Here is a 17,361-nt window from a genome sequence, read left to right as displayed (position 1 = left end):
ATATGCAGTAGATGAAAACCTAGAGCATGCCATACATAGTGCTCTGAAATGTGTAGTGTATGGAAAGTCTTAGAAATTTTACTTTAAATCTAGAAATGAAAAAGGTAATTAAGACTTCGGTCACATTAATGTGTCTTTTTTTTTTTTTTTGCCTAGGTTAAATAACATTAGAGCAATTAACATGTCAGAGTTTTTCAGGTACTTTTTTTTTTAATTTCTTACTTATTCCCTAAAGTAAAGGAATAATTAACTGAAATCCAATTAGTGTAGACTTAGAACACCTGTTTCTGAAATCCTTTGAATAACTTTATCATATTATTATTTTTTCTTGGTCTTTGTTTTAAGATGAAACACATATCCCTATCCAGTTGCTCTTAGGAGCTGAGAAATTTGCATATCACATAGAAGAAAAGTACCTGTTTGTAAAAGAAACTAAAGATTAAAAAGACCAAAAGAGTTGTGGATATATTAGAGCAGCTACTGTTTCTTAACCCTCATTTGACCAAACACAAATTTATAAAACCTCACTGAGTGCTAGAAAAAAAGAACTTAATTTGGGAGAGGATAATATAGACCCCATTTTAATATCCATAATAAAATTATTATTTGAAATGCACACCAAAGAAGGAAATAATGCATATTTGTGGAGGGGGAAATATTTGATATCTTATTTTTCAAATAGTAGTGGAGGGAAATGCTGTTTTATTGTGATAGCAGAAATAGTAAATTATGGTAATTCTTGGGAATCAATAAGGGATCAAAGCAGAGTAAATATGAAAAAGGCATTACAAACAGGGAAAAGTATAAGAAGAAGGAAGAGGCAAAATGAATAAATATAAAGTATATCAATCATTTCACTAAATGCCAGGCTACATTTTCTCACTAAACAACAAAAACATTTGATCAAATTTTAAAGTAAAATCCAGTTATGTGCTGAAAACCAAAAAATCTTACAGACTTAGAAATTAAAAGTTCATTTCTCACTATTCCTGGGATCGAAAAAGAAATCAAAGGGAAAGTACAGACTGTTAAGAAAGCAATGCAAAAGATGATAGTTCATAATGAAAATATGAATACCAAAGGTATGTTTTCAATAAGAAAGGTGGGTGGATGAATAATTGTGAGAAGACAGGCAACAGAACTTCCATCCCTCTTCTGTAACTTTGAGAAGTTACCTCTATTTCCAATGACTATTTTAAGAAGTTTATTTACATTACCCAAGCACCTTGGCCTCATGATCCACAGTTGCAAATCCAGTATATATATATATAACCCTCTAGATGTTCACCTCCTGTCTTCCCTTCAGGTAAGTCCTTTTGAATCCTGCATTTATCATTCACCCTCAGAAGGTAAGGGGAAAAAAGAGAAGTGAATTATAAGAATGTTCATTTCTCTAACTGTTCACAATTCCAGAAAGAACTGATGTGGGAATGGCTTAAAAAGAATGACTGAAATGAACTTTTAGAATACCTATACTTTGGTACCAGTAATATTAAGTAACTTTCCTTTAGAACTCTGTGTTCTTTCTTAAAATCTAAGAAAATATTTCCTTAGAAATAAAATGTATAGACACATGAATGAAAGCATGTGCTAAAATACAGCTGAAGATGACACAATAAAGCTTAAACTAATGTTTGTTCAATATGAGATAGCCAGATTACACTGAACTTAAATAATTTTTTTAAAAATCTGGCACCGTTTGGAACCATACTTTCCAACAGACATATAAAACAAGCCAGAAATGTAATTTTCAATTCTGTAGTAGCCACATGAAAACAAGTTTTTAAAAAGGTGATATTAAATTATATATTTTATTTTATCCACTATATCTCAAATATTATTTCAAGGTGTAATTAATATAAAAAGTGATTCATAAAAAAGTGATTCATCGGATACTTTTCATCCTTTTTATACTATGTCTTCAAAATTCAGTGTATATTTTACTTTACAGCATATCTCACTTTGGACAAACCACATTTCAGGGCTTCATAGTCACATGAGACTATCATATTGGATAGCAGTAATTGGACACATTGCAGAACATTCAGAGATTCAGAGACATAGCAGCAACTTCCAAGTCCACTCCTTTTAATTTAATGGTAAATCACTAAAATTCTATTTCTGTGCATAATAAAATTTCACTCAGAGAACACAGGCTATTAAACTCTATTTAGATCCTTTTGTGGCCAAAGGTTTCCCTGCCCTTGCAGAGTTTCCGATCAAAATGTGTATATAAAATAGGAGAGAAAAGTGTTCTAAATATTAAGTGAAGGTCTTCATAAATATATTTGAAGAACAAGTTCAGAAAGTAATATTTAGAGCCTAATTTTTAAATATCTTATCTTAGGGAATTTATATTGATAAAATTATAGAAAAATTATGTATAATTTATTTATGCAGTGGTGACTGATCTTCAGTTTTTAGTCAGACTGGAGCTTTAATGCATCTTTAGCAGAGAAGCAGTATTTGTAACAGTGACATTACACAGAATTTGGCCTACTTCTTTATATTTATTTTCTTTAAATCTACTAGTAAATTATAGTTTCATTTAGGCTGTTCAAATGTAAGGTATAGTGTTTTATTTTAAAAAATTCCTTAGTGAAATTTCTTTCCATAAATCAGTGCTAATTTGACTTCTCCAGGTTAGCTTGATGCAGTCACCCTAAAAACCTAATTCACAGAACAGAAACACATGAAATGCACTTGGTGGGGTCTTGTTTTATCTTCTTGTATGTTGATTTATCCACAGACTCCCTGGACTGCTGTATGATAATTAGTCTTCATCCTGACACTTTCTCCTTCACCTTTGATCATACACTCTGTGCTTTTATTCTCCTTGGCCAGAATTTTACTATTATGTGGCTACAGTTCATAATCCTTGAAAATCCTTATTAGTCTTGAATCCTTATCATGATTCTTCCTAGTGAACTGCTTGGTGACACGTTTTTGACCAAGTCAAATATCTGAAAATTACTGACAATAAAATCAGTCATTCTGAATTGTAAGTTTATAATAGAAATCCAGGACTATTTCAAACTGCAGGTGACAAAATAACAAGATCACAGTGAAGAAAAAGAAAATATAGTTTAAAAGATTCTATGAATAATAATACAGACTTCAAACTTTTTGATTCACTTGAGATTTCACTTGTGGTTGAATTTAATAGCTTGTGTATATACGAACATACTCTGTTATAATCTCTCCTATTCTCAGATACATTCCCATTACATAGATATATTAAGAAAATATTACAAACAAACAACTCAACTAATTCACTACTCATTACATCTATGTGAACTTTATAAGAAATATTGTCTTGGCTCATTATCATACATTTTGATTTTACCACATGTTCAAACTCACTAAAAAGTAAAGTATGAATTTTAATGCCCTACAACAATATTTTGACTACATTCATATTTAAAGAGAAAAGCATTCATTGAAAGAATAATAAGTATATATTTTCCTCTCCAAAGAGAAAATATAAATGGAAATGAATAGGATGAAATAAATGTTTGTTAATTACATACATTTTTCCCAGCTGTTGAAACTAACACATATACTTAATCAAAAGATACTGACTTCACAAAATAAACATCTTAAAAAACTTATTTGAAAATAGAAAAATGTGTGACCTACTCTAGAAAAATATCATATTGAATGTCATATTCATAGAAACTTTTGGGAGAGTGGAGGGAAAAGTATTAATAAAGTCCTCTGGGTGAAGAAAGGGGACACAAGGTAAGAAGATCTGACAGAACCGCGAGCCTGGTGGGCAGGTTGCACAGTAGAAAGAAGGGTCAGACGCACAAAGAAGAGGCAAAGCAAGCTGAGGTAAAAAGCCAATTAGTGGATTAAAGGGTAGGAATCTGAGTTCTGAAACACAGGGGTGATAATATAGGCAGCTTGGGAGAGGATTAAAATAAAGAAGTGATAACAGTATTCAGTTGAAAGGGAAGCCTGTCAAAAATGTAAATAGGAAAAAAAGGTAAAACAATGAAAACAAAACCCTGACATTTACTCAAGGGTTATAGTAGCAGAAACTCAAAGGGGTAAATGTGATGGTTTTAGCTCTAAGTGTTCTGAAATCATTAACAGAGGACCAAGGCAGATGGAAAATTTGGTCCCAATTACAGGAAACCAAATGGACTGAAAGGAGTAGAGGGAAATAACCCATTTCATTTTCCTGTTGCTTTTTTTGAATACATCATATTAGGCAATCAAAGCCTGACATCCACAATTAGATCGTTCCTAGAGATGGTACTGTATTATTTAGAACAATACATTGGAGATAAATCTGATGTTTGGCAACTCTAAAAATATGGTATTTCAGAGCACATCACTAAAGCTAGATAGTGCTGAGTTTTCAGTTGACAATTTGTATTTAAATGTTTACATAATCTAGCTTATATTCATATTACTTCATTCATTAAAATATTTTGTTGGTAGTCCATAAAATGAAAGTTTATTGTTTAAAGGGTAATTTTGGCCTTTGATTAATTTATTAATACATAATTAAGTTGATGCTTTATTAATACCTACTTTTAAGAGCAAATAAAATTTAAAAAGTCTTTTCTTGTTATCATATTAAATTTCACTGTATGGCACTGTTCAACCACATATTACAAAGAGACATGTCTCTACCAATTATTCCATCAAAAATGGGAACATAACGCATAAAAAAAGCAAAAAAATTTACAATTAGAATTTTAATCCTCATTCTGACTATATTTTAGGTAATTCTTATAATATAAAAATACTTTTATTTAACAAGTATTTTGATTATTGGTGGAATGTCGTATTTTTCAATTAAAATGACAAAACAAATAATTTAGAATAGGTCAATGATGAAGATAGCAGGGGCAAATTGTGACAAGGACACATGAATTTAAAATATTTAAATCTATTATATAGTGTATATGCAGATAGATGTCTTACACAAGTGAAAATTTAAACTTCATCTTTATAACAAATTGCTTTTAATTAAAATGAAAATGGACTACAACTTAAAATTTTTCTGACCAGCAGTCCTAAAGCAGTCTCATAAAGTATGATGAAAACACACATACAGATATAGAAAATATAAAAACTAAAAACAAAGTAAAATTAAAGCTGACACTAAGACCACATCAAAGAATGCCAGAGCTACATCTCACGAACTAGTACTAAGTGGGAAAAAAAAATGTGAAATTCCTTTTTTTCCCTAGTACCTCTGCTGACTCAGGGACCTAGGCACTATGCAATGAGAACACTGGGAAATCAGTTGTCACGTTCCTAAAGTATACACTTTTTGAGCTGAAAGAAGAACTTCCCAATGAATTAAATAAGAGATCTTTTTTATTTCTGATACCCTAATAAGACTTTTCCAAAAAATATGTTTCCTAGAACAGTGTTTAGGGTCATGATGACCAATGCACATTATCATAATTTGGATTATAAGAATAATAATGTTAAAAACCTTGTAAGACATCAGACGAAAACAACAAAGAACTAACTACAATGGAACAAACAGTCAGGCTGGCCTCAGACTTCTTTATAACATTAGGTGCCAGAAGGAACCGGGAACAATAGCAGATTTTTGAGATGAAAATGTGGTGATCCAACAATTCAGGCTTTCACCAAATTATATTTTATGTGTTAAAGCAACTGACAACTACTCTCAGAATAGGAAAAAATCTATGTAATACTAAAAAAATAATTTTTCAGGACATACTCCAAAAGACCAAGAGGTGAAAAATTAGAATTAAAAATCTTAAAGTCATAGTATTACTTTAATTATATTCTTTAAACCTCCATTACTATAAAACATCCACATGCTGGACATACTACAATAATACATTGTACAGTACATTAATAAGCTCACAAATAGACAAAATCCTTCGATACTAAGGAAAAATGAAGAATAAACTGAAATCACAAAAGAGTCAACTCAAATTCAACAGTACTGACTTTGGGGTAAAACTGATTCAAGGAACCAGCATTTTAGGGTAAAAAAATAATAATAACCTCCCCTGTGAATATGTATTCTTAGCTTGTTCACATAAGGGTCAAATTCATACCATCCCATAGTAAGGAAATGGCCAGGCTGAAAAAATCAATTAAAGTAACTCCAGACTGGTAGCCCCCTCTGAGCTTAGAAGAAGCAAATGCAAACAGACCTGGTAAAAGGGTTTGCAGCAGATCTAGGAGGGCATCAACAGTATCCAGTTATCAGCCGTGATTTAAAGGACTCAGATTCCCTTTATTCAGATTCAGATTTTGAACGTTCCGTTTCAAAGAAAAAGCATGTTCACACGATCATTACATCAATAAGCTACTGAATTTAGAATAATCTATTACTTGAAGTTATTTAAAAAAAATCACAGGGAAAAACACCCAACCAAACTCTCCCAACACAAAAAACAGTTATGAAGGCTTGTCTAGTTATTTACACTGATGGTGCTACGAAAAGAAAAATATACCCAATTAAAAGTGAAAGTACTTATATGTTGAATAATTTTAGTATTACTAATAAGATAATGATAAAATTATATATGCATGTTACACTCAACTACAAAAGCTAAATATTTAATAAAATGTGTGATTGAAAAAATCAGAATTGTGAAAGAACTCACATATTCTGTATTAATAAATCCAGAATGGTAACTCTTGTTGCTAACTTATCTGTAGATAGAGATCATTTGCTCTTCAAAAACTATTTTAAAAAATCAGTAATTTTTTATTTGATCACATTTTCCCAAGATTTTCAAGGAAACATTTTGTTAGTAAAGGATAATCCTAAATATATTGTTTGGGGATGAATTCTTATGTCTTTTGACCTATTAAAAAATTTGTTTCAGAACAATCACAATTAAGATATGTTATAACTTTTTATGCAATAAACAACACATTGGCCAATTCGAGAAATCAGAACTACATATGATGCTAGCAGAAATACAGGGACACATTATTTAAAGAAAATTTTAAACCCCATTCTCTATCATGTAACAGGAGAAAAATAAGAAAATGAAAAAGCTAACCAGCATAAAAAAGATGGTAAATACATACAGGTATATCCAATTTACATCTCAAAAATAAGTATTTCATTACTCTAAAGCACACATGGAACACTCATGAAAATTCAATGTATATTATTTCAGTAAGTTCTATAAGTAGGAAATGATGCAAACTTGATCCCAATGCCATAAAATTTTTAAATTATAACAATATTTTTAAGGTCCATTATAAACTGAATTTTAGAATTCTATCAACTCTTAAGTGAAAATGGAATTTTATAGTATGATAATTAAAACACTACGTAACAGAATTTATACAATTATATGAAATTACTAATCAGATAAAATACGTGAGTTAAATTCCCAATTCATATAGGTAGGAAAACACGAAGAGCAATGAGATTTTTCCTTTTGTAATGTTCACATTTCTAGTTATGATCTTTTCTTTTTCATTTAGAGAAGTTCCTTTAACATTCCTTGTAAAGCTGGTGTGGTGGTGTTGACCCCTTTCAGCTTTTGCTTGTGTGTGAAACTTTTGATCTCTCCATCAAATCTGAATGAAAGCCTTGCCATGTAAAGTAACCTTGGTTGTAGTTTTTTTTCCCTTTTATCACTTTTAATATATTGTGCCTTTCCCTTCTGGACAGCAGAGTTTCTGCTGAAAAGTCAACTCATAGGCTTATGAGAGTTCTGTTGTATATAACTTTGCTTTTCCCTTGCCACTTTTAATATTCTCAATCTTTAATTTTTGCCATTATAATTACAATGTATCTTAGTGTGGTACTCTTTGGATTGATCTTGTTTGAGACTCTATGTGCTTCCTGGACCTAGATGTCTGTTTCCCTTCCCAATTTAGGGAATTTTTCAGCTATTATATCTTCAAATATATCCTCTACCTCTTCTCGCTTCTCCTTCTGAGACAACTATAATGCTAATGTTAGTACATTTGATGTTGTCTCTTAAACTGTCCTTATTTCATTTTATTAATTTTACTTTTTCTGTTCAACTTCAGTGATTTCCACTACTTTGTCTTCCAGTTTGTTAATTCATTCCTCTGCATCATCTAATCTACTGTCGATTCCTTCCAGTGCATTATTATCTGTTATTGCATTCTTCATCTCTGGTTCATATTTATATATTATAACTCTTCATTAAACATTTCACTCTGTTCATCCAATCTTCTCTCAAGTTTTTTGAACATCTTTATGATCATTAACTTGAACTCTTTATTGGGTAGCTTGTTTATCTCTACTTCATTTAGTTCTTAATCTAGGGTTTTATCTTGTTCCTTTGTTTGGAACATATTCCTCTGTTGCCTCATTTTGCCTAATTTGCTACTTTCATTTCTATGTATTTGGTAAGTTGGTTACATTTCCCAACCTTGGAGAAGTAAACTTTTTAAAGAGACATCCTTTGCATCCCAGCAGCACACTCCCCTCTGGTTACCAGAGCCATGTGCTCTAGCAGTGCCCTCTATGTGTGCTGCATGCATCCTTCTGTTGTGGCAGGCTGACTACTACAGGCACCTCGTAGGCATGGCTGGATCCAGCCCAGTTGGTTGCCAGACCCTGCCTTGTGCAGAGGCTGCCAGATGCTGGTGGAAGGGGCTAGGTCACAAGTCAACTGGCTGCAGAGACCTGAGGGGTCCTGAGACTAGTGTTGACCCACTGGTGGGTGGAGATGGGTTCCAGAATGGGTTGTTGTGGAACCAGGGGTCCCATATCTAGTGTCAGTCTTCTGGTGGGTGGTGCCAGTTTCTGGCTGGCTGCAGGATCTGGGCTGTCCCAAATCCGGTATAAGCCCATTCATGAGTGGGCAGGATCCCAGAGCAACTGGCTGAGGGATTCAGTGTGTCTTGGAGCTGATGTCAGCCTGCTGGTGGCTGGGGCCAGGGCCCAGTAAAGTACCAGAGCTAGTGCTGGCCCACCAGTGGGTGGAACCAGGTCCCAAGGTCTCTGGATAGGGCTTTGGGGATCCTGGAGCTGGTGTTGGCCTGTTTGTGGGTGGTGCCAGTTCCCAACATGGCTGCCTGTGGGGTCTGGGGTGTCCCAAAGCTGGATTCATCTTGCTGGTGGATAGGTTCAGATTTGGGGTGGCTGGCTGAAGGGCTCAAATGTTCCAGAGCTGGTGTTGCCAGCTGGACGGCAGATTTGGAGACCAGTAGGTTTCAGGGCTAGTGTTAGTCTGCTGGTGAGTGGGCTGGGTCCTAACTTGGCAGGTTACAGTTCCTAGAGCTGGTGTCTACATTTTGGTGGGTGGGACTGGGATCCAGATGATCCCAGGGCTGGTGCCTGCCCACTGCTAGGGGAGGCGGGGTACTGGGTCTAGTGCTGACTCACTGGTGAGTAGATCTGAGTTCTTGGGTTTCTGGTTGCTGAAACCAGTGAGCAGGGCCTAGGCCCGAGAGGTCCTAGGGCTAGTACAAGCTTGCTGCCAGGAGAAGCTGGGTCTCATGATCTCTGGGTGAAGGGTCCTGGGTATTCCTGAATTGGTGTGTCATCTTTGTGTTGAGCAGGGCCAGGCCCAGTGAGTCCTGGGATAGGTGCCTGCCCCACTAATGTGTGAGGCTGTCCAGAGGCTAATGCCAGCCCACCAGTGGGTGGAGCCATGTTCTGAGGTCTCTGGCTGAAGTGATCTGTGGGTCCTGGGGCTAGTGCCAACGCACTGGGGTATGGAGCCATGTCTTGGGCCCTCTGGCGTGCAGGGCTGGTTCCTGGGGTGGCTGTGGGCTCAGGGGGTCATAAGACAGCCAGCCTACAAGTGAGTGGGGCTGTGTCTCCACCCAGTTAGTTGCTTGGCCTACGGTGTTCCTTAACTGCTGCTGACAGGCTGATGGGCAGGGACAGGTCCCTGCACCAATAAGCTAGAGGGAGGATTCCAAAATTGTGCTTACCAGAACTAGTGTCTCTGTTGGTGGAATGAACTGCCAGAAGTGGCCACCACCAGTGTCTATGTTCCCAGGATGAGCTCCAGTTGCCTCCTGCCTCTTTGGGAGGCTCCCCAAGATAAGTAGGCGGGCCTGACCCAGGCTCCTTTCAAAGTATTGGTTCTGCCTGGGTCCCAGAGCCTGTGAGATTTTGTGTGTGCCCTTTAAGAGTGGAATCTCTATTTCCTATAGCTCTCTAGATTTTCTGAAAGTAAGCCCTGCTGGCCTTCAAAGCCAAACATTCCCTGAGCCCACCTTTCCAGTGCAGGAACCCCAGGCTGGAGAGCTCAATGTGGGGCTCAGAACCCTAGCTCCCAGGGGAGAACCTCTGCAATTTTAATTATCCTCCCATTTGTGGGTCAGCCACCCTGGGGTATGGGTCTTGAGTATACCACATCTCCATCCCTCCTACCTATCTCCTTATGGTTCCTTCTTTATATCTTTAGCTGTAGATCTTTTCTGCTAGCCTTCTTGTCTTTCTCATCAATAGTTGCTCTGTAAATAGTTGTAATTTTGGTGTGCCTGTGGGAGGAGATGAGCTCAGGGTCTTCATACTCAGCCATCAAATATGTACTTTTAAATACAAGTATTGATATAATAGATATCCCTTTGGAAAAAATATATTAGATCTATACTACAAATATACCAGAATAAACTAAAAATTGATCTGTTTTCTAAATTTTAAAAAATGAAGCCATACATGTACTAGAACAGAACATGGATAAATTCCTCTATAAACTCAGTATGGGGAAAGCCCTTCTAACTTTGATTCGGAATCCAGATACAATAAGAGATAAATTCAACTGCATAAAATCTTTTAAAATATCATTTAGCCTGGAAAATATAACACCATTAGCAAAATCAAAAGAAAATGACAAAACCTAAGAATATATTTGCAATATATATTATAAAGGGCAAATATTCCAAAATATTAAAAACTCTAAAAATGAGCTACAGATATGAATATATACATCACAGGAAAAAATATATATAAAATGACCCGAAAATACATTTAGGATATTCAGGGTCACTTAATTTATAAAAGTGCAGATTAAAATTGCACTTATTGACCATATCGCACTTATCAGATTGACACAAATTCAAAGATTAACAATACATCCCGCTGGTGAGGTTGTGAAGAAACACATTTGCATACATTGTTGGTGAGAATATAACATTAAGCCACCCTGATAGAGGAAACTTTGGCAATAACTAGCAAAACCAAATGTATCTTTTGTTTTTTTGTTTTTTTGTTTTTTTAACATTTTTTATTGATTTATAATCATTTTACAATGTTGTGTCAAATTCCAGTGTTCAGCACAATTTTTCAGTCATTCATGGACATATACACACTCATTGTCACATTTTTTTTTGTGCCAAATGTACCTTTTGAATCAGCAATTATACTACTAAGAATTTACTCTGATGACATATCTCCATACTACAAAAAACACATGTGTAAAGATATTCATTGGAACATAAATTATAATAGAAAACTGTTAAAAACAAGTTAGATGCCCAGAAATAGAATGCAATAGATTTTTATAAAGTACTGTATGTCCAAACAATAGAGTATCATGTATTTATAAAGACTGAAAAAGATATTTATAAACTGATAAGGAGTGATTTCCAGGATATATTACTGAATAAAATTTTTTTCTATCGTGTAGGCATGAAGAATATAAAGAAGATATACATTGAGTGGGTGTCTCTGTTTACATATTGCTTACTTTTGCAAAACATAAACAGGAAAAATAAAACAGAAACTAGTGAAAATGGTTGTCTAAAGATGGTAAGTGGGAACAAGAAAAGAAAGGAAAAGAATCAAATGTCTCTGATTAATCTATATACTTGCGTATATATATACATACATACACACACACACACATATATATACACACATACTGTATATATATATATATATACACACGTATATATACACACATACTATATATGTATATATAGTACTTAATGAATTATATATAAATATATAGTGTATATATTATATTATATATAATTAATATATTAATATAAGAATGATCTATATTAATATTAATAAGTTAATATAAATACTTTGATATGCTTATTAGAACATATTTATATATTAATAAATTATACGCATTGAATGTATATACTTTTAAAAATATGAAAATGAATATATGTATATATATGCATGACTGGGACATTGTGCTGTACAGCAGAAACTGACACATTGTAACTGACTGTACTTTAATTTAAAAAATATATACTTTAATATATACTATAAAAATATAAATACTATAGTATTTAAGCAGTATATATTTATTATACATTTTTATTTAAGTATTTACTACACTGTATATTACATATACAATATTTAATGTGTGAGCCATATATATTCTTTATATTATAAAAAATTAAATTTAATCAAGAATGCAAAAACAATAGAATTTAATACAAATAGAAACAAATCAATTTAACTGTATATAAGATTTATAATATAAGTGTGTGTGCATGCACACATCCCAAATAATTTAAGTAACTTTGGAACCTCGTATTATGACTATAAACCTCTATCTAATAGGATATATTTTAAAGACAAAAAGAAAATAAATTTTTAAACTTCAAGTTTGCTTAGCAAGTTTGTTGTTAGTAGTGGTAGTAGTGTGGTAATCCTGAAAATATTTTGTGGGTACTGTAGGATATGCTAAAAGGGTAAATATATTGGTGTTCTTGGGAGTCAGGATTCTCACTGCAGGGAAAGTAAAACTCAGACATGAACTGAGGCTAGTGTGAAGAACCCTGCAATGTAGCTATAAGAGTAAGATCTAGATAAATAAATATACATATACACATATGTACACACAAATATATATATATTTAGTCTATCTCCTGAAAGCCCATAGGAAAAATATGTACATCATAAATCCCAATCTTGGTTTTTAAATACAATTCCATATGAAAAGGAAGCAGGGAGCCTTGGAGAAATGGTTGATTCCAGGTTTGGGACATGGTAAGTGTAAGGTAAGCTTACAATATCTTGCTGAGCTAAAAAGCAAGGAAGTAAAACAAAAGAGGTGGGGTGGAAGAGAAAGTTCTTCTTTAAAGCAGGTTTATTAATAAATATAAATAGAAAATCATTTTGCAAGCACTAATGTTATAACTGATTCAAGCAAAGATCATCATGAGTACTAAAAATATTAAATCAAATTTTGTTTAGTAAAACATGTTCACACTATCTTAATATATTGCCCACAGTTATCTATCAATTGCAAGAGAAAAGGATACTTTTACAATGGAAGAATTTCAGAGATGCCACCCTAATCAAATAATTAAAGTTAGCATCAACAATAATGGAACAGATCAATATCATACATCTCCTGATGTAATACACTGAGATGGATGCAAGATCCTCCAGGTAGTATTCTTGACAAAATGTTTAACTTGATTCCAATAATATAGAAATAATATGTAAAATATTATACAAAACAACTAGGCTGGAGTTTTCAAAACTCTTGAAGTAAGGAAAATTAAAGAAATTGTTTTAGATTAAAAGAAATTAAGACAGCTACACGTATTGAATGATCCTTGATTAAATCATGGGTTGAAAAATAAAACAACTATAAGGGATATTAATTGGATAATTGGGAATTTTTTAATATGAGCTGATATCAGGTAGTATTCTCACATCAATGTTATATATTTTGAATGTAACAACATTATTAAGCTAATAAAGAAGAATGCCCTTGTTCTGAGGCAATATATGCTGAAGTATTTAGTGGTAAATTATAATGATGTCTGCAACTGATTTTCAAATGGTTCAGCAAATATATATCCATATATCAGAGAGAGAGAGACTGCAAATATGGCGAATTGGTAAAAATTAGTGAATCTAGGTAAAGAGAATATAAATGTTCATTATACTGTTTTCAGTTTATCCATGGGTTTTAAAGTTTTCAAAATAAAAATCTGGGAAATGTTTTTAAAGCATTTAGTATTAATAAACTAAGAAAGTATTAACTTGGAAGAATTCAGAAATTAAGCTGTACAAAACTAAGATTATCAAAGGCATCGTAATATAATTATAGTCAGGATATTTAACAGTCTCATAGAACCTAAATAAGAATAATAACAAAGGAAGTATTGCCATTTGTTTAGCACAGCGCTCTCTCTATTTCAAAGAGATATTACTATCACAAGTAGGAATACAATTTTCTCAGATGTCCTCATTCACCAAATATGTGTAGTAATTCACAAGAATGTTCACTCTTCTGTTAATTCCAGAAGTGTATTGTAGAATTTGTAGTAAAGAGTAAATTTAATGATAGCAAAATCACTAATTTCCACATTGGCGGCAGGGAACCCTGGCTTCAAGTCCCACATTTATTACTCACTAACCACGGAGTCACCATCTAACTTATTCAGACTTCACACTTCTTACCTGTAAAATGTGAATATGAATATCTAGTTCATTCATGACTCCAAAGAATTATAGGTTAAATAACAGATACCATATAACAGCATAATGTCTGACCAAATTAGGTGCTCCATTAATGGTAGTTGAATCTGAATCTGATACTGTCTAATAAAATCAATGGTGTAACACATTTTTGACACTTGAACTTGGTTCTATATTAATATAGGCATTGGTGCTGTCTGCAAGAGAGAATACGTTGAATTTCATGAGCATATACTCCCCAGTAGAGATATTTCTTCAATTAAAATTTGTATAAAATGACAGCTTTAAAAAAGGCACAAGGACATTTGTAAACTAATAAATTCTCATCCATAATTGATCTATAGACAGGCTTTTAATTAATGCATTTTTCTAATAGTTGTAACATTGGTACTATTAAAATTAAAACATTACAAAATATTGTTATCATTCCAAATATATACATATACCTAAAAATAATTTTATCTCTTACAAATTTACCTCTTGTGGTTCCCCTTTTTTTACAGAAGTATGCCCAAGTTGTCAGAACAGAGTCATCTTACATGTGAACAAAGCAGGTGCTAATCTATTTTGAGGTAGCATATTTTGAGAAATGTCATGGCAGAAAGATCCCCAGTCCCTTTCCTCTAAAAATAAAAAAAAAAAGAGGTACTAACAGTGGATAGCTCTACAGAAAAGACTGGCAGTTGAAAAGCCCCTTCTACCCTCAAAAAATTTTTGATCACTTACTTCTCCTTTAAATATGTTCCAGTGGGAAAAGGTGTATAAAAGGAACAGTGGGCATGAGAAGAAGGAAAATCCTCTAATTCACTATTTTTCCAGAGGCTAAAACACACATCACAGAAGTAGTAGACTATAGAACCAGAGTATCTTGAGCTATAGAGAAGACCCCTTCTTCACCCACTCATATCAAATACAGACCAGTTCCTCTTTGTAACCTCTGATTTGTATGGACATTTGTTATATAATCGAGAAAGAAGAGAAAATTTTATTTGGGTCCAGAAGCTCCCAAGTCAGAGGAGACATGAATAGTGAAGGAGATGGCATCCCTTCCCTACCTGGCCCATCCAGGTATGAGCACTTGTGGTTCCAGAGCTAAAAGTTAGGAGGTAACAGAATGGTCTCATGAGATATCCTGTGATTCCTGATGGGCTTAAAAGACAGAAGATGCTGGAACGTTTTCATGAGAGTCTTCACTGACACAAGTGAAATTCTGAGTTGGGCAAAAGCCTTTCTCTCTAGTGTTTTCCCTGCACTCTGCACTCCTTTGGCACTCTAAGGGCGGGCAGCTCTATAGACATCCATGTCCAGGAAAGACAGGAGGACCACTGCCAGCCTAGTCAGGAGGTGCAGCTCTGTGAAGCCGCTCTGTGGGTGGAAACTATGATTGGAGAACAACATGAGAGAGAAAGAGTATTTGGTCACCTAGGGGAAAAAATGGGATTGCGAGCACATGTGAGGCCCCTGTCCCATTAATATTACCACATGCTGCCACTGGGACAGTTTCTCCCAAGAAATCCTTTTATCTTAGAAAAAAAATCTTTAAACATTTCTATACTATAAGATAAGCAAAACATTCTAACCACAACCTTCCAAAATGTGGGTTCAACTAATTCCCATTAATTTTTCCCTAAGAATTTCTGCTATAGTCAGTGTGTTCCCCGAATATGTTTGCTACTCTCTTCTTTCTTTCCTTTCAGCTCGTTAGCTTTGATCAGAGTACATCATTTCATGAATTTGGTATAGCTTCTCACAACTTCTCCTGCCCCTCTAAATACAAATCAGAGCAATAACCTATCAGTTTCAGAAACCCTTCACAGACTTCAGCAAGCCACCTGAATCTATTGCTCCTTCAAAAATACGGCAGAAATTGTCCACATTCAGATATCATGCATTTGCAAACGGAAAAAAATTTTTGATTGAGCCTTCATCAATTATCTATTGTTTGGGAACATCTTTTCTTCTGTTGTCTGATTTTGTATTTGACCTTTGCATTTTATTCTAGTTTGGCTTTCCCATTTAGAAAATACGTTTCTTGATGTCAGGGTCTGTTGTTATTTTCATCTTTGAATCTTCCACAGTGCTTAAGACAGAGAGGTCCTTATAAATATTTTTGGTGCATAGGTTGATTCATTTATTATCCATCATGGTATTGAGAAAAAAACAGATGGAATATTTGGGGTGACAACTGCACCACATTTTGAGATGTTATTTCCTCAATCCAGAAAAATTTCTTCATTTATAATATTAAATTTCCAGTTATTGAGCTGAAGTCAAACAAGCAGGCCACAGTCTGCTAGCATTTAGCAGCAATTTTTTTTCCAATCTACAAGCAAAATTATCAAAGAGATAAAATGTTAGTAGTCACCTCCTCTCTCATCAGGTTTACCAACACTGAATATATGACTACATATAAGGTGGCATCTAAACCTGGCACCATGATCTTCTTTTTATTCCCCATTGTGAATCTTCTTGAAGAAATTTAATAACAAAATATTGCCAGCAAACTTAAGGTCTAAATAAGCTCTTTACATTTATCTTTAAAATGTACTTTTACGTACTAAAATAAAGACTCTTCTCTCCTAAGTTCTGCACTGGCAGAAAGACCAAAATGTTTTGCTTGGTCTTTTGCTTCCCTATTCACTGACGATCAAAATTAAAGTCATCACATTAAAACGATCATGTACGTAAAAATCCTATTTACACAACACAGTCAAAGATTAGTAAGAACTGATAGTTATTAAACATGAAATCACAGGATGGTTTATTTTAATAGTCTCTGATGTGCGTCAAAACGCATTGTTTTCTCTTCTTATATGAAGCTTAGCTTCTTATTTATTGTTTTACTACTACCTTTATGTTATAAATACTTAATGTCATAAAAATATACAATAGGAAGAAATCTCTTTGTTTATCGTTAGCATGAGAAATCAGCCCTATGTTCAATTCAACACATTTCAGGACAAAAAGAAACCACTGATCCCCAACCTCTAGGACAAGAGAAA

General features: G+C 33.9%; 1 long non-coding RNA gene across 2 annotated transcripts in view; it reads right to left on the bottom strand.

Annotated features, from left to right (window-relative positions):
- The window catches only part of LOC107033197 (uncharacterized), a 332,749-nt gene that overhangs the window by 67,484 nt on the left and 247,904 nt on the right, over positions 1-17,361 (bottom strand). Inside the window, exon 5 of one of the 2 annotated variants that reach the window (XR_012074874.1) lies at positions 16,386-16,682. The exons of the other annotated variant lie outside the window; for it this stretch is intronic. This is a non-coding gene — a long non-coding RNA (uncharacterized lncRNA). Of the gene's footprint in view, positions 1-16,385; positions 16,683-17,361 lie in introns of those variants that run through there. 2 annotated transcript variants of the gene reach the window in all.

The sequence above is a fragment of the Vicugna pacos genome, chromosome 8 (genome assembly GCF_048564905.1).
Source record: "Vicugna pacos chromosome 8, VicPac4, whole genome shotgun sequence".
In the NCBI taxonomy this organism is placed as follows: Eukaryota; Metazoa; Chordata; class Mammalia; order Artiodactyla; family Camelidae; genus Vicugna; species Vicugna pacos.
Note: the sequence above shows the minus strand (reverse complement) of the source record. Positions and strands in the feature narration are given on the sequence as shown.